Source organism: Gavialis gangeticus, unplaced genomic scaffold, assembly GCF_001723915.1.
Source record: "Gavialis gangeticus isolate Ggan-Ray unplaced genomic scaffold, GavGan_comp1, whole genome shotgun sequence".
Lineage (NCBI taxonomy): Eukaryota > Metazoa > Chordata > Crocodylia > Gavialidae > Gavialis > Gavialis gangeticus.
This window is the reverse complement of record NW_017728998.1, coordinates 23,057,184-23,080,489: the sequence shown is the minus strand read 5'-3', so window position 1 is coordinate 23,080,489 and position 23,306 is coordinate 23,057,184. Positions and strand designations below refer to the sequence as shown.

Here is a 23,306-nt window from a genome sequence, read left to right as displayed (position 1 = left end):
CCCCCCCCCCCCCCACCAAAGCCTGGCAGGAGCTGCTTCTTCCCCACCCTCCAGGCACACCCTGTCTGGGGTCCCTGCAGGCCAGCATGGGGATTTAAACCCCTCCCCAATCATACTCTGGCCTTCCAAGTTCTGGCCACACACCCCCCACCCCAGCTCAGCTTCCCTCCAGCCTTGTGACCACTGCAGAAGGGAGGGGAGGCCATGCCCCCAGGTCAGGTTGTGTCCAGTCTTGCAGCTGCTGAAGAAGGGAAAGGAGGGCTCCCCCTGGCTTCTAGCCTGAGCCACTGCAGGCATGTGGCTGCATTTCTAAAATCAAAAGTGAATGCCTATTCACTTGCTTGCCGGTTCAATTTATGCCAGTTAAACTAACCTGCAAAGATTAGATCCATTCAGGCTCAAGGTTTTTGAATATCTGTAGTTAGCCCATGAGTAGCAGGTGCTGTTGCTGCCAACAGAAATGAGGAATGGGAAAAGGATTGGCTACATACAATATGCAGGTTAAATCTTATTTTGGATCACCTTCTCACAGAGCCAAAAATTCCTTTCTTTCTTTCAATTGTTTATTTCTTTTCTAACTTCTCTAAGTCTTGGTCCAAAGTCCCAGGCCTTCAGCATACAAAGAACTGTATACTGTAACACTTTGCATGTATTATTCCTTAGACTCTCCCTATCATACAACCACCCTGCTTCTCCTAAATAGAATACATACATAAAATATAAATATAAAAACAATCTTAACACAGATTTGGCAAAGTCAGCAAGCATCACTCAGCAAACCCATTTTAGCAACTTTAGCCAATTTCTGATTGAAGATCCTGTAGTTTAAACTGAGCTCAGTGCTTACAAGGTGACAGTTCCGGGAAGTTTGCATGTAAAAAAATAGAGGCTCCACTCAAGTTCCTACAGGACAGATGCCCATTTCACCAAGACACTAATGAAAAATGGCACCCATGACAAACTTCTCCATTTTCCTTGACACAATGCCCATTCAACGTTTGCCCGTATGTTACAGGGTGAAACTCTAAGAGACAAAGACGGCTGCACTGCATTCATACAATCTACAGCCTGTCTTGGAAGGAAACATGGGGCACCTTCTTGGTCTCTTTCAAATGCTCTCTTCTCTGCCAAGCCAATGAGGTCAGACAGCTCTGTCCATACCAAACATATTCTTTTTAGGGTAGCATCTCTCAGAAGACATTCTGATATACCCTAAATACACCATCAAAGAGAATTATGAAGGTAGAAGTTATTAACATTTTTATGAGGCAAAAATCATGAATCTGAGAAAACAAGAAGTTAAATGGGATTATATAAGAACTGGATTTCTGAAATCATCTAGTAGAGGTTGTTTATGCTATTAGAAAGCTTGTGTTATACAGTAAGATAAAATTTAAACGGAAGACTTGCAGATACTCTCGACTACAGATCTTAACCAGACCCCTGTTTCTTTGCAGAAGTTGACAACTTACCCACATAGTATGGGCATGTGTGAGCAAAAGGACCATCTGCAATCTTTGTTTCCCTTCTAACTTCATAGTTTCTATTGCCCTCTTCTCTGCTGGGCAGAGTAAGAATAAAGAATAAAAGAAGCATAGAAAAGTAAGGCTGAAAGAGACCTTCAGAGGTCATCTACTCCAACCCCTGGCAGTGCTGGCAGTGGCCAGCAGCGATCAGGGACCGCCTGCAGTCGCTGCCAGCAGTGTTGGTGGTGGAGGGGGTGATGGTGGCAAGCAGGAACCACCCACAAGCACTGCTGGCAGCATCAGCAGTGCTTTTTGCAGGGGGTGCACCGCCAAGCTCAGGGGGTGCACGTACACCTGTGTGCACCCCTTACACATCACCAGTTGATCTGGCCATGGAGTAAAATTCCTTCCTGACCCCAAATATGGCAATCGGTCTGACCCTGAGTGAAGAGGCAAGATTCCCTACTCAGAAATCTCTGTATTTAAGTCCCAGCAGGAGCATTGGCACACCCCATTAAATCCCTAGTTCTGGCTGCAACCAACACTCAGTGCTTCTGAGGAAGTCAAATATCAGCTGGACTGGGATTTCCTGTTCATTTGCTATTGGATAATATATTAAAAAGTAAGTATAAACTAGCAGAGAAAAATAATATCTCTCAGTATTTGCACTCAGGCTCAGAAAGACAAGCATTGGCTTATGGATACTCAAATGATCTCTCAACTCAGGTCTAAGTACATATTTGAGCATAACTAAAAATTTAGTGTGCAAAAGGGACCTCTCCACAGCAGAAAACATGGGGATGTCTACCCCGCTTCAGAAAAAAAGGTGAGATTGATTTTAGTGCCATATTTCTTGATTCACATAGTGGGGGCTCATGCTCTGGAAGAAGCCATCTGGAACATGACGCCCAGTTTTCAAAGTGCAAAAGATCAGAATTAATCTGTCACTGAATAAATTTAACTTTTCTGCAAAGCAGAAGGAGATGGAGCCAGCTGGCCACTCCCTGAAGACATCTGGAGATGGGGAGTGGGAAGGGCACCAAGGGAAAAGCAGGCTAGAACTATGAGGAGAGGGGAGAAGGGATAAGAGCAAATCTCATGAGCTGCAATACCATGTGAATGGAACGCATGCTTGAATTTGGTGTGGATCAAAATGATTAGGTTTTGCTTAGCTCAAATAAAATATTATTTTTCGTAGAAGCTATCATTATAAACTATTACTTCATCAGGAAAATACATCATGGCATATATTTTGTAATTTTTATCCTCTCTTCCATGCAGCTGCTAGAAAGGCAGCTACATGGAGAATTGGATCTCTTCTCAGTTGTTAACAAGATACATTCCTGTTGGTTCATGGCTAGTATTATGAGAGTTTCTGTCTTATGTCACTATTTTTGACATGTGCTGGAGATAGAATATCTTGGCTCCAAAAATATTGGACCATCATTTTATGAGATGAGGCTTTCTAGACCACAAAGGAGGTTAAATTTAGTATCAACAATACAGAGGTAATGATAACCTATCCTTACATAGACCAGAGACTTACATATTGTGAATTTGATTAGCATTTCTTCTCCCTTCTCTGAAAACAAATCTATTGAAAATTGTAGAAAGATCAACATATAGCTCTGATCCTGAAGATTAATGTTGCCTGTATTACTAATGCTTTTTCATTTCCTTCCACCCCTTTTTTTTTTATTTGCGGTTGCCTGAATCAAAGAGGCTGAGTCAGTACTCCGACTCAGCAGGGTACTCATCTACTAACTGGCTATAGGTAAACGTGCATTGGTTAGAGATTAAAAGGTATGATTGTTAATCACCATTTTGCCATAAAGAGGTCTTACCCCCTGGGATATGGGATATTATGTCCTTCCATTAGAATAGTTTTGATAAAGGCCTGCTACTCCCTTTTCTTTCACTATACACAGTGTGGATACATTAGATAAACACTTTTATACGTACCCGTCAAGGAGAAATATCCCACACAACATAGCAGACTTTGTGAAATAACATTTCACTTATCTGTTATGTCTTTCTGAAGCTTTATTAAGAACTATACATCTGTAATACTAACACAGCCCTTCACACAGTCTTGCTCAAAAGGAATTTACAATCTTAAAAGACCAGTAAACAAATAAGAACAGATGGGGAAAAGGACTTCAACACTCATTGTGCTCAGAGTGGTGACTGGCACACATATTTCATTTCTTTATCAGCTCTCTAACTTTTCATTTTTCTCCTACAATTAGTTATTTTAATAACAGTTGATATACAAGAATATACAAAATATAAAGAGGTCTTCAAAGTACAGTGGAAAACCTGCCATTTATAAGCCAAAATATATAACTTCTTTATATATTTAACTTGTTATGGGACCTCAGTGATTTACTAGTATAAAATAACCCACATGACTACTATACTTACAGCAACACAGTCAACATGAGAATAGAAGGAGCAGTAAAATTTGAAACTGGAGCAAGTGCAGTAGAAGAGAGTTAAGTCTATATAGTATTGTTGCAATAAAGCTAAACAAATGCTTACTTTCAAACTTCTCTGAACTCCTGCCATATTTATGGAGCCTGCCCTGTTGAATTTACAATGTGTGCCACGTTTTTTTTCCCAGGTCTATCAACCAGTTTTTAATTCTAGGTATTTCAAAGCAGTGGTTAACAAAGTAATCTTCAACCAGGGTGTCAGGGCACCCTGGGGTGCTGGCAGATACTTTGAAGGGGGCCCTGAGGTGTGAGAAAATAAGCTAAGCAGGCTCAGGCTGGTCCCTGCCTGGAGAATCTCCTACCCCCACTACCTGACCCTTCCACAAGGTGGTGAGCAATGTCATACAGTGTGGTAGCAAGAAAATTTGGCACCTGGGACAAACCCACCATCAGCAGCCTGCCCTCACCCCATGCACAGATCCAGGGGGCACACCCCACCCACCCCTATGCTTGCCCAGGAGTGCAAATAGCGAGGGGAGCTGCCATGTCCCCACCACCCAAACAAGCCATTTGTGGCTCCATTCTGGGCCCGGCTTCTGCCACAGCTGGGCAGCACCTGTTGGCGCCCCTTTGCTTTGGCACCCAGGGCAGTCACTCCACTCACCTTGCCCCCTGCCCTCCCCCCCCACTATAGCACTGCTGTAATACATACATTTGTTTTCAAAACTGGATGTCATTCAAATCACAGAAGCTATGAAGGGGTGCCTTAGCTCTAATAAGGAGTGCCTCAAGTCCAAAAAGTTTGAGTATCACTAGATTAAATCATATGCTAACCAAAATGAGCAGACTAATTTACTGGCTTAAACTTGACATTTAGTTTCTTCCTGCAAATTTAAGTCATGTATACATTACTGCTGTAAGTTTACAACATAAGATTATATTTATTGTTTTGCATAAAAAATTAATGCAGTTATAGTTCTGATAAAAACACATCACGCTTTGTCTTGACAGCAGCACAGCTGAGCGTAAAAGTTAAAATATTCAAATAATCTCTTCTAAGATTTGCAAAAAAATCTAGATTTTCAAAAGAATATAAATATTTGTCATTTCATGTCACATGAAATTAGAGATAGATATGTTCAGATGCACACACAACCTAACTTCTTAACTCTTCATCTTTGGTTCTGGAACTTTCCTCCCAATCCCATTCTTCATAATACAGGTAGATTTAGTGCTAACTAAAAAAATAGAGAGAGAGTTACCATCTCAACATATGCAAAAACATCAGCAATGTTTTTTGTGATGAAAACATCTATCCATTAAAATTGTTTGAAGACCACAAACCCATTACCCATAACCCAAAGACCCACAGGTGGTTATGGTAAGTCATTCCTTTTGGTCCCATTAACTTTAACCAGATTTTAACTTTTGACCTAGGACAAAATATTAGATGAATGCATGGCAGTGAATGCAACCATTTGACCCCATGTACAACCACATATCCTCGAAACCCCACATTAGTGTGAGTTAAATAGGTTACATTTCACAGACTACACATTCTTGCTTTGCCTGTACAATTGTGGGGTTTTGCAGATGCAGCAGACAAAATCAGAAATTGACTGCTGTTTCGTCCCAGGGATGAAAAGCTCCATACTCTATAATCAAACCAGTAGTAAGTCAGTTCACACATTCTTAACCACTAATTGTGTTGTGTTTCTCCCCATTTGAGGATATTATTGTGAAATACAATTGTTTAATAAACAAAGAACTGAATCACATGAGAGTTCCATCCAGTGATGTGGAAACCACAAAGAAAACCACTACTGGCTCAGCAAGTCATAAAATTTAATACCAGCATAAAATTAATTTTTGAGCACATCAAATTATATTTCAATATTCTATATGATATGTAGTTCAAAACCATGACTGTTTATTGGTAGTGATACCTCTATTTTATCCTGTTGTGCTCCCTACGTTTCTAAACCTATAGTAATGTCCCTGTCTTGGTGCAGGTTATTTCATTTAGATAATAAAATGATACAGCATGTTTATAACTCTTGATACAAAAGATTTTTTTTTTTTTAAATATTGATGTTTAAAGACTAGTTGTAAATATCTATAGCAGATTTCACAAACGCTGGTTTAGGACATGCACTTATTTTATTAATTTAGCTATTGGTTTTTAAAACTAAATAGAAACTCAGTTCCATACACAGGTCATTTTGCTGCTGCAAAATTATGAAAGGTCAAAAAATCTCATTTTCACTGTGGAGGTCTTGTTCAGATTTTTGTTCTCAAGATTCCCATTTAGATTTAATAGATATAGCTTATTTAAATATAAAGCTTTATCTATTAAAGCTAAATGGGAATCTTGAGAACAATATCTGAGCAGAAGTTCTACCAGAGAAGCCATTTTTGACCTTTCCTCATATATATTATTGATTTAGCACAAAGATCCTATTTTCAAATATGTATTTATCTCTTGTATTTTTAATGCTCTTTAATTTCTCATTACTGTAGAGTGGATGATCAACATATTGCCATTGATTCATTTTTTACCACAAAAATGAAGTAAACAAGTCCCAAGCAAACTGAAATCTCTACCCTGAATTGGTCTGTAAAAAGCGGAAGCCTCCCTCAGCAACTACTGGACAAGTGTAGATTAATTTTATAGCATGTTATTAGGACAGATACCTCAGCACGTTCATGATGGCCCCTCTTACTCCTGCTTCTTATGTTCTAAAAGCTATTGTGCTTACTTCACTTGTTATTGAAACCTTTGCAGGCTCTCAAGTAAAAGGAGCAAGAGATATATTCAATCATTATTACATGCCAAGATGCTCAAAACCACTGTCAGCATTCAAAAATGAAATGTATGGTACAGCAGGTCACAAAACATTCCTGGTTAGTCCAGCATACAGAATACATTGCTCCCTTCTTCATCAGTAATTTGCCATCTAAAAATCAGGAACCTCTACAATGGGGTTATTTTCCTGAGATGTAGACAACAATTATTTTTTTTATAAAGGCTTTGTTACATGTTAATTTTGGGTGGCTCCTGGCACCTCTTAACCCCCGGATTGTCTGTGCATTACCACCTATAAGTGGCTTAAAGCACTCATTATGCAGCTCAAAATTACATCACTCCAGGGCAGGATTATATCTGATCAGCAGATCCCAGCTCCTGTTCCATTAACATGTGACCACTTCCCACAGATGTGCCACTCAAGTTGGGGTCCTCCAGTATCCCAGGATGCAATGGCCCCTCCCCAACTCTCCTGTTCTGTGGGTTCTCACACACCCAGCTGCTTAGTAGAGTAGCCCAGAGACTGGTGCCACAGCTTTTCTATCTCCCCCAGCCCCCTGGTCCAGAAACAGTGGCCTGGGACACTTTCCCTCAACAGTGCTGAGCCAGTTTGGGCATGAGGCCACTTCTGAACCCAATGCCCACCTCCCTGCCAAGTCCTGGAGAGCAGCATTCCCTCTAAGCTGTGTAGCATACGCGGCCTCATGCCACACTGTGAGGCATGCCTGCACAGCTGCGCACACTGCACAGCTTAGAGGCAACGCTGCCGGGGAGTGGAGGACAGCATAACCAGCCCCAGAAAGTCCCCAGACCTGCCTGGCTCTGGCAAGTCCCAAGCTCCAGCCCTGCAGCTCCAGCAGTGCCCTGCTTCATGCACCTTATCCACACACATCCCAGCAAGAGCTGACTGTATCTGCTGCAGGGTGGGAGGCAGCCTGCTGCCAGGGAAGCTGCTGCCCTGGGATGGGATGGCTGAGGGCAGATCCAGGCTCTGTCACTCCCCACATAGATGTAGAAGCTGGCTGCCGGGAAACTCTACTCCCAGCTGCATAGTGAAACGAGCTTGGGAGGAAGCTGGCTGCACCAGCCACCACCACTGTCGCAGCCCTTGCCCTGGCTCTAGCCCTACAACCACCACCTCTGCCAGCATCCCATGGCCCAGGGGTGTCTGTCCACTCATCTCACACGCTGCCGGGCTGCCCCCACTGGGCCTGGGGGAACCAAGGAGGGGTGGGGGGGTGGGAAAGGGACAGGCTGAGGCCCCCTGAGGTTGAAATTGCCCAGGCACTGGAATAGCCAGAGGGGTACATGTGGCCAGGAGAAATAACCCAACCTATGTGACAGCAAGCCCAGAGCACATGGGCACCAGAAGCTGGGTGGGTAGTGGGTAGTGACCTCCCCATGCAACCTCCCACTGAGTTCCTCAGCCTCACTCTCAAGGGGCCCTACCGTCTCCCTCCCTCCCCATGTGGTAGAAGGCAGGCGAAGGATGGGCCAACAGAGACATAGGCTGGAAGGGACCTCCCTGCTCACCACGACTCTAGCAGCAAGTCACAGCTGTGCAGGTCGGGGACAGTCAGAGAAGGTTTCTACACAAAAGGTCTGACAGCTCCAAACGCCAAGTTATCACTAACATCAATCAGCATTTGTACAGGTCAAAGTACAGTGTGTAATAAGGCCCTTACATGTTAATTTTAGGCAGCTCCTGGAGCTCTTAACCACTGGATCATCTGCACATTAACACCTGAAACTAGTTTCAAGCACTCTTTAGGTGGCTTGAACTTGTCACTCTAGGACAGATTTCTCTCTGATCCATCTTACTCAGCTTGTGTCACACTAATGTGTAGCCACTCTAGGCTACAAATTAGTGTAAACACCCCACCCACCTCCCTCTGTTGCCGGCCCAGATTAGACCCACTTGCCCCTCCCCTCCTTCTTAGCCCCCCAAATCCCAGCTTACTTGTGTCTGCCTGCACTGTCTGTCCCAGAGGACCAGGCTGGGAAGGGTTAACCTGCCTACCCAGCCACCGCTGCAGCTTTCTGCATCAGGCTCAGCCCAGAGCAAAGCAGCAGCCCAGCAGGGGCAGGGGCCAGGCAGGCAGGTTAACCATTCCCTGTCGTCTCCCTTAGGACAGAGAGCATAAGCAGCCACAAGTAAGCAGGGGTAGGTATCAGGTGGAGCCCCTGGGGCAAGGGCATAGGAAGAAACCCCAAGGGCCAGGAACAGAGCCCCAAGGGTAGGGGGGTGTAGGAGGGACCCCTAACCCCTGCTAACCCACAAAAAGTTAAATGGCAACAGGGGAGAAGGCAGCATCTGCAACTCAGAGCTTAAACTGCAACATCTGGGAGCAGTCTGAGGGCTGAGTAACATGACTAAAGGAGGCGGAGCTCCAGTCTATTAAAAGCCTGACTCCTGAGCTTTTCTACAGTCAGAAAGGGCAGCAGGAGGAAAGAAAAAGTGGACACTGAGGCTGACACCTAGAAGAACCAAAATGCCAACTACTAGATCTCAGCTATTTTCAGGCAAGGTGGCTGTACAAGCAGCCCAGCTTAATGGGAACTTATAGTGGGAGCCAGGGCCACACTGCCTGCTCTGGCTCAGGACTCAGGCTTTAAAGGGTTGGAGCTCTGCCTCCTCTGGTCACATGGCTTGTCACCCAACCAAGGCAGCAAACCATGCACTCCCACAGCTGGAAGCCCATCACCTGTCTAGGCTTTAGCTGCAGGAGCATGCAGGGAGCTTCAATTATCTGACCACATGGTGTGCTCCCCAGCTGGGAGCCTCAATCAGATGTGGGGCTTCCCAGCCTCTGGATCACATGGGAATCTTGAAAGCATGAGTGACGGGTGCCTCCTGAATCTGGGGGGGGCACCCGCAGAAGCTGCCAATGGCAGCAGCCCTATCGCCAGTGGCACCAGCCCTACCAACAGCATCAGTGTCGGCCATCGGGGGGAACACCAGCCCCATCGGGGGGGGCACATGCACCCCCATGCACCACCTACCAGTTGCCTATGCTTGAAAGGCTCCCATGTGCTCCAGAGGTTATGCACTCGCCACACCTTCAGTTAAAGGTATGATAAGAACTAGCTGCAAAGTTATTACACAAAACTTTGTGCAATAACTTTATGACTTATTCCTCATTTTATCATGCCATTAATTTATTGAATGTGTGGCCAGATCAGTGCTTAATAATTAATCAGTTAGTGATGTTTTAAGTGCAATATCTGTCAGAGACTCTTGTAACACAACACAATACTGAGAGGTATGATGGCTCTTGGTTGAGACTGTTTTGCGCCAATAGACAATTATTAGGATATCCAGGAGTAGTCACCAATTCATGCTAAAGGCCAGATGCCAAGAAGGGAGTACCCAGAAGAGAAAATGGCTACCCTGTATCATCAGGGACTTTCCACTTGCCTTCTGCAAATGTATACCACCACTAAGGCTAAGTATAAGCAGCATACAATACACTCACTCTCCTCTTCTAGCTTAGATGATATCTGGAACAGCATTTAATTTTAATACGTTCAAGATTTCTATGGTGGACTATATAAACTCCAAACCTGAACTTGCAGAGTTTCCAGAAGAGAAGGTAAATCACTGAAATTAATCATTATACTGAAAGAAGGAGATTTCCAGCATATCTGATAACTCTGAAGTTCTAACCAGTTATATAAATAATACCTTTGCCTGCCTAAATCTGCTAACTCTTTAATGGAAAATGCTGATTTTTAAATGAAGGTAAAATATAAACCATAATCTAGTGTTTAATTGATTTCAAAATCAGTATACATACCAAATGTGCTTTAGAGAAGAGATTTCAAGGGCTCAAACACTATTTTCCTTTGCCTTTTTTATAATGCCAGTAGAAAATATACAAAGAAGTTCATGATCAAATGTATTTCTTTGTATGGTGCTAAGAAACCAGATTTGTTGAGACACCACGACAAAGTTTGACACAAAAATCTGTTGAGAGGCAGGAAGAAGAACTGTCCCTTTATTTTTAAACATTAAGGGTGCCTGTAGACATGTGGGACACCTGCTCCAACATGCTCTAATTACAGCACATGAGAGCAGAGTTGGAACAGAATCGAGCAACTAATTAACATGCTCCAGCAGCATCACCGTCCCATGTATTCAGCACCCCGTGCTTCAAAATGGCAGCGGGAGCACTTTAACTAAAGCTCATCAAATGAGCTTTAGTTAAAGCACCCCTGGCACCATACTGAAGTGTGGGATGCTGAATACACAAGACAGGCACTTTAATTAAAAGCAGCTCCTGAAAGCCATCCTAATAAAATTCCTCTTTCACCCCCCACCCTAGAGCACGTGTAAAAGACACCCTAACAGAGACTGGCTAGATTGGCACTATTGGCTAAAATGGATGGGAAGAAAAATAAGCTCTATCCATAACTTCAGAACCCATGTTTAAAACATTTTGTAAGTTTAAGAGTAAACATGGCTTCTGAAGATACAGCTAGAGCTTCTTTTTCTTCCCATTTGTTCTAGCCACAGATGTCACCATTCCCTACCACGTCACTGTTAACAACTGCATTGAGAGACCACTAAATAAAAAATGGAATATCCCAGAATTAAAAGCCAAGATGATACCTGCTTAGGAACCAATCTCCATAAAAAGAACAAAAATTAAAGAAAAAGAAACCCAAACATTCATAAAGCTCTAGCAATTATAAAAGGTGTTTAATTAAGCCATTTTACAAGTATAAGCGCTAAGCAATTAAGGCAATAAGCTAACATGAGTTTGTTCCCCATTAGACCCCAATGTAAGTAATGCCACTGTGATGATAAAACAACTTTGCAAACACTGAAATTAGAACTGAAAAAAAGAAAAGAAGAAAACCCGTCATACAAACATTTTTTTAAAAAAATCAAACAAAATCCTTTTAGCCTGGGATCCCAAGTGACTTACCTGAAGTAGTAAAGAGAAAGCTGTTAATACAGAAACACAGAAAAGTATCATTTAACACCGGGAAGTTAGCTGCAATGTACAGTGCATTTGAAAGTCAGAAAATCCAAATTAAAAAAATAATAAAGGATGAAAACTGCACAACTAACATCTGTTTTTTGCTCCAGGTTGATTTCAGCTGTTTTAACTGTGGATGGAAAAAGATAACAACCCCCTTAAAATATGCTCTCAAAAGCAACAGAAGTTAAAGATCACATTTCATGAGAACAAAATCTTAACTATTCTGTATGCTTCTTTCTATCACTAGGTTTCTTTAATTTTGTCCTTATTGCTGAAAATAAAAAAGTTACTTCTGTTGACATTAAAAGCTTGATTTTACAAACCATTTAATGCACTCTAAGGATCCTGTTAAAAGACGTTGGCATGTTGATGTGAGCTGCACAAAGGTCAGTGATTTGGAGGTTCTTTCAGACAATTTGCCAGGATTTTGGCATTTTGTAAGCACACATAGGACAGCTCTCCAGCAAGCTGACCTTGACAGTGAATTGGATAAATAAACCTTCAATTTACCCCCTCCAGCTCAAAGCTAGCCCAGCTGATCCCTCTGGAGCCTTCACCTGTCCATATCGTTCAACTGACTGCAACTTTCAACTGACGAACATCCACAGCTTTACAGGTTCTGTGACAAACACCATCTAACAGATAAGGCTTCTGAAAAGTCAAAGTCAATAGTGTTTCCATTGAAAATTTAATGCTGGTTCCATCTTTACCCATCATTCTTCCTACTGTTGCATGTATCCCAGGAGGCACTTCAAGCAAAAGCACTGCTCCATAACAGGTAATGACGTGGCATTTAATGATACTGTCCAAAGTGATCCAAGCCCATGGAAAGTAATGTGCACTCATGTACCAGATAAGCACGGCTGAATGTACTAGAACAGCAGTATCTTTCACTGCACTGTCACTAGATACAATGTGACATATGCTCTGCCATTGTACCTGGCTTTTCCTTTTACTTCACCATCAGAGGAAAAGAGCATTTTCAGATACAGAGCACCAAAGTGTTAAGGGAATTCAGTAAAAGGTAGGATGGCAACATATCCGTAATTAAGTATTCACAGCCTCTTTAATACTTCAGTGCTCCTGGATTCGCTACTAAAACATGTGAATTATACCTCATTGAAGAATGTCCTTAATCGACTCTGACATGTTTTATTGGAGGCAGAAAAAATGTTTCAGTATGATAGATAAGGTTAAAAATGTTACTACTCTGATCATTTACTCTAGTGCCTTGCAAAAAACTCCAAAGCCAAAAACCATTTACATCATTCATCTGATGCAATGGAGAAAAGAAAGCATTATCTGACAGCCCATTTTAGCTGATGGGACGAAGTGCACATTTTCAATTTTCTGACAAAGTTATGTTGTTTATGTAGATAAGAAAAAACAACTGTAACATTTCTACCGTATGCCATAAAGATCTAAAATTTGACTTAAACAGCAAAGTATCCTGAGACCTTGCAAAGCACAGCATGACAAACAAAAATCACCTTTACGGTTTCAAACCAAATAATGTATTACATGTTTTCTATTCTAATAGCGGCTCAGGGTTTTCAGGCAGCCCTGTAACACTGCAGTGAAGCACTGTATGACATCTCTATGTGTGCAAAAAGACTTTGCTCCCTTTTGCATTACCTAAAAGGTAGTTTAATAAGAAATATTTTTCACTGAACTTTTTGAAGCTAACTTTTCCTTAGATTATTCTGTGGTATTCTCCAGATAATAGTGCGTTATACTTGTACTGCTTACTGCAAAAGGGACAGACTGGAATCTCAGGTGTTCATGTTCTATCATTACATTTATTAATAGGTGTATGACTAAAGTGGAGTAAGAAGGGTATAGGAATTGTTTAGCCACAGTTATGGATTGTTTGGCTACAATTAGTTTTTTCAACTAAGTCATGACAACAGCAGGAAGATACAAATATTAATTGTACTTTGTCCTTACAGTAAATAATCACTGATTGGTTTTTTTTATTTAAAAGATGGCTCATCACCCTGGTTTTATATAAAGAAGCCGCACGCTTTATTTTCTTATTTCAGCAAAGTAAGGAGGAGAGCCAGAACTCCTACTCACTATATATCCACTCAGAAAGGAAACAGAGTGGGTATAGATGAAGAGAGAGTAGGGATGGTCCTGGCTTCATTCCTCCCTTACTCAAGGGTCTGAAGAGCTAGGCAGGTGCAGGGCAAGACACTACTTGAAAATTGAGAATGTACCATATTTACACAAATCCAAGACAACTTCGAACTTAAGACAAGCCCCAAGAATTAGACTCTATACGTGACATTTTTATCTATTTGTTACAATGTTCCATGTAGAGAATCTAACTATTGAACGACCGGCTTAAATTCCTCCCTCCCCCTCCAACACACACTGGTACAGTGGAGAAAGCCGCAGCACGTGGAGCAGGCAGCCCCCACCCCTTGCCGCTGCACAACTTGTCCCCCCTGCAGCCTGCCCCGGCAGTGTTGCCCCTTCCCAACCTGCTCCCCACACCTCTGCCACCTTTGCCCTCCACAGCCTCTTCCCCCTCCACCCTGCAGTCTCTGCCCCCCACATGTTCCCCATGGACTCTGTCCCCCTGCAGCCTCTTCCCCCAGCCACTGCTTACTGTCAGGCATGGTTCTGGCACCAGCTCGCTTCCCTTCTGAGCACAGATTACACGCAAGCATCCAGTCCCTGCCTGGCCGTGCAGCAGTGACAGCAGCAACTCTGGCCCTGGGATGCTGCTGCATGGCCAGGCAGAGGCCAGAGCCTGCGTGGTCTCTGTGCTGGGAAGGAATGGAGCTGGAGCCAGAGCTGAGCCTGGCAGTAAGCAGAAGGGGTGGAGGGCTGATAGGGGTGAGGGGGCAAAGACTGCAAGGGGGACAGAGGCAGTGGGATCAGAAGCAGGCAAGGGAGCACATGTGAGGGGTATGAGTGTCTGCTGCAACTAACTCTGCCCCTAACCTCCCTTACCCACCCCCATTGTACTTGACTCTATAACAAGGGGCTTCTCCCCCTGCTCCCCCCCCATGCTGAATGCAGAAAAGAATCTCATCTTGGATTCGAGTAAATACGGTAACTTACTTCTCCCCTAAGCAAGGGGAGGAAAGGGTGATTAATTGCAAATGTGAATCAAAATTGGCTCTCTGTGGTGTGCTCCTGGAGCAGCTCAGCCACTTACTGCCTCTCATTCAACACACCATACAGTTTCCATCTAATCTAGTCATTTTAACTATACTCAGCTTCATGAATAGTTCTGTACATAGATAATATTCAGGACAAGAATGACTATGCCAGCCCTGTCCACATATCAGATCCAGACATGCTGAAGTTCAGGGACTGGGGGGGCTTATTTTGTTCTGGTTTATTTTAACATTTCAGGGTCTCAAATCCTGCTGTGGTTCCCTAACCAGATAGTTATTATATTGTTTTTTTCTAGACAGCTATTGCTTTTTTATATTGTTTAGTTGGGTTTTGTTTGTTTTAGAAAAAGCAAAAAATAAAAGGAAATGTTTTTCTCCTAGTTATTAATTTTAGGACTCCTTTTTTCTTATTTATCTTAAAGTAAGATGTTTTATTTCCCAGCCAGCATGTACAAGTTGCTCTATGAAGTGTGAGGTGTGATTACTGCCCTGGCTCTGTGTGTGGCTGTGGCCTTAAAAGTCAGGGCTGAAAGAAACAAAACATTTTTTTTTTATTCTGAAGTGAAGAATCCATTTGATTTCTTTTTGTTTATTCCTGCATTACTTAGGTAATTGCTTGAGTTGAGTCAGACTGACGGCAGGGCTCTGGACCCTCTGACTCCATTGCTTTTTCCTTATTTATTAGTCTCACTTATTAAAAGAATGTCTTGGCTTATGTGATGGGTACTATTCAAGCAAAAGTCAAACAGCTTATATTGTAATGCAAGTCAGTGAAAGCCCAACCCACAGGAAAAATCATCTTATTCTGAGTTATATGACAAACTCAACACTTAAAATAGAGCATTCAAAAAGGTCTGCTAAAGTGTGTGAAGCTTTCAAGTGGACTCAAGTCAGATGATGGTAATGACCCAGTAGAAGAAAATAGATGGCCTCAGTATATGGACTGGATGAAACAACAGCACACAGGGGAAACTGCATATGGCTCCATATGGTTTATTCCATAAATCATGGAAAAACCTAGAACCTCCCCTGCCTGTTGGTACACGAACAAAAGCAGCAGCACTGAAAGCAGCACTATTGTTAAAGCATTTTGCAGACTTCAAGGAGAGTACAAATGGCCCCACACTTTTGTATCAACTTCTAACAAAGTTCCATTAGGTGGAAATGACCACCTAACTACTGAACCAGGAATAGTAATAATCCAGGGCTAACGAATAGTTAACACTTACATCTACAGCAGAAGGTTTTGAGATAAGGTATTATAGCAAAATTTGGGCTTCTTGGAATCAACCAACAAAGCTTTTTTTCCCCCTTCACTGAAATCTGTTTAGGCTCCCTACAGACTCTCTCATTCATTTTATTCCTAGTATTCAAGGGCATGTGTAGACAAAATGGGGACCCTAAATTGAAGTGGTGGGTTTTAAGGCAGGCAGGCTCCAGGGGGGAAAAAAATTAAAGATCAGGCTTGCCATTTTTCTTGGGCAGAGATGCTTTCCCAGGCTGCTGCCATGCTGCCTGCAGGGCTTCCTGCAGAGCCATGGAGCTACATGGAGACCGGTGCTTCACTCCATGGCTGTAGGGGCAGCAAACTAAAATTCCTCGGAGGAGTTTTAGTTTGCTGCGACCCAAGTCATTTAAGGCACATTATACCACAGAATTTCCTACAGTGGTTGGAATTAATGCACAATACGCCGCCACCGCATGCAAACACTAACACCATTAAAGCAGTGCAAAACCATTTCACCCACTTTAAAGTGTCGTGCACACACACCTCTTGTTTTGTCTACACATGGCCCAACACATTTTTCCATAGGCGATTGTAGCCCTGCTCAGTTTGAAGAGATAGTATGGTCTTGTACTTCGAGCCAGGCCCTAGACACCAAGTATGTCACTGGATCCACGTCCCTCTTCCAACCCTGTCTAAATTCAGAGGAACTCCATTTTTCTCAGATATACCTCTCTCTCTCCCTCGCTTTAGTTGTAATCTCCCTTCCAGTCTATAAAACTGCCATGCTCATCCTTGGCACAAAATGAGGTACATTCCTGTAAGCTATTAGAAATATTCTTAGGTTTGTTTGCTTTTTTATTTCCAGCATATTAGTCTTTGTGCTTGTGCTATTTTGGTTGCCTTTAGCAATGTACTGTTTTGGTGTACAACTATATTTGCTTGAGGCCACAACAGTATCAGTGTTCTATGTCATATTCTATTTTGTCTCAGGCCATCTTTGAACTCACTTGAAACAAACTGTGGTCTACTGCCACTGACAATGGAGAATGTTAATCCATATGTTGTGAAAAACATGATCCAGCCTGATGTTCTAGCTGATGAACTAAACACTTATTGTGACACTGTAAAAGGAGCAGGGAATCCTGTACTTGAGGTAATGGTTGCATGAGTGCTACTGTTAAACACTGCCAGGGTAGATCAAGACACTAATTTCTCTTCATTGGTTCAGGGTTTACTACCCGGGCTGCCAGAAGACAATTATGGTAGTTTTTGCATAACTCTTCTACTTCATTATTAATGTCTGGCTATCACACTCTCAATTTCACTTTCAGTTACTGCTCATGATGACCTAATGTCTTTCATAAGCAAGTCTCCCAATTTATGCTTTCAAATTTCACAGTATCAATATTCTGATCTCTCTCAAAATTAAATTTTCCTGGAATACTCAGTTCCGCTTGCACTGAACAGCATGACAGTTTTCTAGTCTGCTTCCAGCCTCCAACTCAGACATATTTCCTCACTTCCACTAACTCTTCATCACTTGCCTATTCTCCTTTGGCTTCTCCTGCTGTCATTTCATACTTCACTGCTTTCTCTGTAACAAATCATATACTGTATATTCTTCTGCTATATTTCATTTTGTTTCCTCTACATTTTAGGATAAACACAAAGGAATATTGGTGGCTTACTGTCCACTAGGCCTACATTGTATCCTGAAATTATGTGGACATTGTCCATAATTCTTGCACACCACAAATCCTCAGAAGTGACTTAGTGCCTTGTCACCTGTCAACTTAAAACCAGTGCCATACAGGATACATACGCAACATTTTCAATTACCACACTGGACTAAGAGTTCCTCCTTCTTTCTGAGACTACTTTCACTGTGCATCACCTAGGCACCTATTAGTAAATAAATTTCTGAGTCCCATCTACCAAAGACATTGAATGGATTCAGCAGAGCATAAATCCTTCTCTAGAAGAAGGCAGCATAGGTAAAAAGTGATCTTAAAAATGCTGCAGAGTTGCTTGGGAGGGGTTATGCAGAAGAGCAGAAGCCATAAGGGTAAACTCTGATGACTAATCCAAACTCTGACATTTTGAGCTTTCCTCATTGCCAGGTTTGTACACATCTTTTGTAACACTGAGGCCAGGACATGTTTTTACATGTAGCTGGTTTACAGTATGCTTCGATTCACAATTTCACAAGTACATTCATGTGGAAGGGTAGCGTTTTACTCTATAGAAACAAGGCAAAAATAATTATTCTGTGTAGTTTTAGTCTTGGGCTAATAATTAGAGGAATACTATGGGAAGTGGGTCCCATACCAGGTCTAGAAGATGGGACTGTCACAGATTCTATTGAGGGCTCCCTTAACACCAGTAAAAATAGAAATAGAGTGTACACAAACCTGCGTGCTACCATAAATATCTGACCAGAATGCACATACAGGGCGCTGACAAACATGCAGCTTCCTTCTGTAACTCATAGTGCTTCACAGAAAGTGCCATGAGTTACAGTGACACCTCCCCTCACCACTCCATGCCAACAGACTTTGCTGTTTGGTCGGGGCAGGAGAGGAAGGAATCAAATTCAACTTTGGAGCTAATCCAGGGGAGAGAGGCTGTGTGTCTACAGCCTCTCTCCCCTAGCCCTGCCTTCCCGCTCCCAGCTCCAGTGCTATCTGCATGATGGGAGGGGGCTTGAGGAAGGAGAGGGAACTCCACTCCATCTTGGAGCACCTTCATCTAAACCCTCATTAAATGAGAATTAATTTGTCATGCAATTGGGCACTTCTAAAGCACACTGCAGCTGTGCACTTCTGTCAGGGCATAGTTCTGAAGCACTTTCAAGGGGCTAATCGTGTGACAAATATCACTTCTGTCAGAGCCCACAAAAGCATCAAACTATTCTGTCCCCTTCAGTCAGAATCCTTACAGCTCATCTTCTGTGTATCCATAATCTGTGGATTTATAGGTGATTCAAAAAAATGGGAAAAATAGAATTTTTGCAAAACAAAATTTCAAGTATGCAGACACTGTAATAAATGAAGTTTTATTGAGATGCACTGCTTTACTTCTGCATATCATCCAGCTGAGTGTAATCCCCAAATTTACTCTGATTTCACCTATTGTCTAAATGAGCTATGCTTCTTTTCTTAAAACTAACACCCAATCATTGGCCTGCACATCAGAACAATTTGTATAAGTGCATATAAATATGCATTTAAGGTACAATGTCAAGATTGTACAAACACTTGATTGGGATACTTTAGTCAAGGATGGCCCTGTATTGAGCAGGGGGCTGGACTAGATGATCTCTTCAGGTTCCTTGCTGCTCTACTCTTCTATGAGTCTACACTATTTCAGGACTTGGTAGCTAAAACTGCTCACCTAAATCTTCCAAAGATTCAGAAGGAAACCTGGTATATTGAAATGCCTTATGTGGAACACAGTTGCTGCACAAATCAGAGCTAGATTTTTATTATTCCACATCCTTTGTACGACATATCTGAGGTTTTTAGGTCATAGGGTTGTAGACAAAAAAATTACCCGTGAGCTCTCCTTTGAACATTCTAGGCTTATAACAGGTTAATTTCTGTCCTTTGGTTGTGAATGGGGCCATTTACTGGAAATTTTGACTCTGTATCCAAAGGCAGGTTTTTTTACCCAGTGCAAGCTGCATTACAGTTATAAACTTGGTAAATACAAAGGTGGATCAAGGGAAAAAAATAGATTTTCTCTAAAAATACAGGAGTTCAAATGATGGGTAATTATTACATCCAAAATATTTCCTGTTTATATTAAAAGCAATTAAAATTTGAGTCATTTGTTGATAATTTGCTCCTTAGTGACAGCACCCAAATTTCCATTCAAAATTAAGCACTCTCCCTGTGTTATCATAAAGATGCTTTTTATTTTAATTCTACAATAACAGATAATACTGTTATCTTAGAAGAAAGAGATTACTGAAACCTAAACCTTAAATGGAAACAAATTTCTTACTTTAAACTGTGTCACCCTCACTCCACAGCAAGAGTGATTATAATCTGCAAGGGGGAGGGGAAAGAAGTAAAGCCCTCAAGAAGCAAGCCTTTCATAACTCCACCATTTTTCACAGGCAAGTATAATTATAGTTTTGCATAACCATCTAATGAAAGGAAGTCCTTTCTTGCAGTGTTAATAAAGGACCCTGCCTAACATGTTAACAAAGCAAATGCACGCTATGTAGGTAATGTCATTGTGTAATTAGTATGCTCGTAAGATGACTTAAGATTACAGTTTATCTGAATCTAATAACCACCTATCAGCAGCTTTACCACTCTGTCTTTTTCAATATATCTTTCCTCATGAATGGTTTGAGTATCTACCCGCTCAGTGGGGATCCCTGGTATATAGCATCATAGAGAGAATCAGTCTCGGAATTCCATTCTAAAGGAACGAACACACAAGCTTCGTTAAAATACAGAGATATTCCAAAAACACTATCATTCATTTTGAAATATAATGTTACAAAACCAGGTACTGGTACAAAATCTCACATCCAATCTGAGGGAAATGGTTAAAAGGGAGAGGGGAGTGGCACTAACTGGAATACTAGCTCTTCAAAGTGTTTATATAAAGAATTCAGATAAGAGGAGACTAATCCCAGAAAACTGGACTACTCGGTCAGCGCTTTTTAGTGACCTGCCAATCTATTTGTTTTTCTTTTTCTATTTTTACTTTATCCCACTCTTTCACAGTCTATCAGGAGTGCGGATGGATTTCATGGCAGAGATGGGACTCTAAGTAATCTTCTGTGATCTAATCACTAGATCTCAAGCAATCTATAATTGAGAATAATAAAAATGCTACAAATAGCTGTGTTTAAATATCAAACCATCTCCCATTTCTCTATCAGATTTAGAAAAACAATCAGAGCCAGTGACTGAGTAGAGGATGACAGGTAGGGGTTAAGCTTTGGGGTGGCATAGTTTTATAACCGAACATTTCAAAGTCGACAACGTAGTAAGTCAGGATTGTCACTGGGGTTACAAGCGTTCACAAGTTCTAATGTAAAAGAACAGTCAAGGGTTATATCAGGACAGACTATGAAACTAAAACTTTGTGCATTCCCCAGATTAAAACCTTTACAAAAGAGTAAGAAATTACATAGAAATTCCTTTTCTTTTTAGAAATGTAACTCCTTGAAGTAGTAACTGTAAAGCAGATTAAGACATTGCCAAGTATTTGCTAACCTACTTACAGACATCATTGCTCCCCAGGGCCTTTGTAGCCTTACACCTTCCTTAACGGACTAGCTGAATAGGTAAATGGGTTATATCAGGCCAGGAAATCAATGTGTATACTGTGTTCTCAGCCACAGATGAGCTTGTCGAAGCCATTTTATTATAGCTCTAGGAGCTGTATTGATCTGACTGTTAACTACTCTGAGGTGGCTAGCAATCCAATGAAGATGCGTCCCTCCGTCCATCCAAATGCTTTCTCCCCTCAATAGTTCTTACAGAGTAAGTGTTTGCAGATTGAATTAATTTAATGTTTGCTTAATCAAAACTGACTATGCTGGAACCTAAATTCTATTAATTACTAAAGGAATCACACTAATGCTCTAACATGACATTAGCCTGCAATGGCCCTGCATTTTGCTACGAAAATGAGAGAACAAGGGGGCTAGTCTTTAATTTAGAGAAGCATCTAGCTTTGATTTCACTCCAGCGCTCTTCAAACAAAAATATTCCAGAATTTCTTTTTCTAAAATCTGGTTATCTTCTGTTACCATATTTTGTTTACCCTAGATAATTCTGGAGAGTGAAGCAAAGGTATTTCATTACATCTTTAATAACTATAATGAAAAAACAAACCAATCCACCCAAGTTTATTTGTGGGATCATGGAGAGTTCAGGGGGCAGTAAATAGAGCAAAAAGTCTCTTTTCAGCTAGTTTAGTCTCATTTCTACAAAGCCTTAAAATATAGATAAAAGTTAGATTTTTTTTCAAGTCATTTTCATTCTTTGTTTTTAACATAAAAAGTTCTCTGTTTTTCTACAGCAAAAATAGCCTAGAACTAAAATACTCATCCATCATCTGACATGCCAATATTACTAAAAAGTGGTGTTTTCTAGTAACATTATCCATGTACCAGGCAATATACATTGTGGATTCAGAAAAACCATACAACACCATTTCCTGGGAAGTGGACATTTCAGGAAAATTGTTTTTTTCTGGCAGCAATTTCTAAAACAAGACAAGGAACATGGCACATTTTTAAGAAATGCGTACATCACACTCTACAGTCCTTTAGGGGTAACCTTTTTGATATAGTTGCAGGTCTTCATTTTTTAAATAAGTAACGTTTAACATTACTGTTGGATGTAGCATATTTTCAAGGAATTTTGACACAAATATAGTCAGGTGGCTTTAGCATATTATGATTACAATTGTAATGATCTATGGCAAAAATAATTTTTTTCACAGAAATAAAAATAACATTTGATAAACAGCCTTATGCTTGCAAATCACACACTGTGTGTTAAACAACAGTAGCCAACTGCACAGATTAACTACATACAAAGCATATGTCCCAAAACAATGATTTCATTCCAAACAAAAGAACAATGTGTGCTCTTTTTTTCGCTTTCCAATTTACTACTTCAATTACGAATATTAAAAATTATGTATCTGACAACTGCACCCATTAAATGAAAAGTTAGTAATTCTCATAGATGTATAGCTTGAAATAAAAAAAGAGGTATAACAAGTAATCCCTCCTACCCTGAGTTCAGGGACTTGATTTTTCCAATCAAATGGCAGAGCTCTCACTTGAAGATCCTCAGCCACAGGTTAAAATCCGGAGAAAGTCATCTTGCTATCCTAATGATTGTATTAACTAAGGGATTGCATTAACAATGATTTATGTCACACTATGTACCCATAGCAAAGTCTCAAATCACAGAGCTAAAGCATGGATGACAAGTATAGGAAGCAGAATAGGTAGGGAGAAAGTTGCATATTTATATGGACCACTGGAGCTCCACATGTAGCCATCAGGAAGAACACTTAAACCTTTATGACCTTACAGTTGAGTAAAGAGAGAGGGGCCACACGGGTCCCACTCTCTGAACCCCTGCCCATACAGAGAGGAGGATGCCTTCTAACTTCTATTCACAGATGGAGTAAAGAAGAGATGGATAGGGGAAAGGAGTGGGTGGAGTCACAAATCCAATCTCCTCCCCCTGCACCGCCCCCTCCCCCC

The 23,306-nt window shown here is 41.4% G+C and overlaps 1 long non-coding RNA gene across 1 annotated transcript in view; it reads right to left on the bottom strand.

Moving 5' to 3' along the window:
• Positions 1–23,306, bottom strand: part of LOC109289547 — a 205,722-nt gene that overhangs the window by 179,535 nt on the left and 2,881 nt on the right. The window contains exon 2 of the long non-coding RNA XR_002095399.1: positions 22,826–22,924. This is a non-coding gene — a long non-coding RNA (uncharacterized LOC109289547). The remainder of the gene's footprint in view (positions 1–22,825; positions 22,925–23,306) is intronic.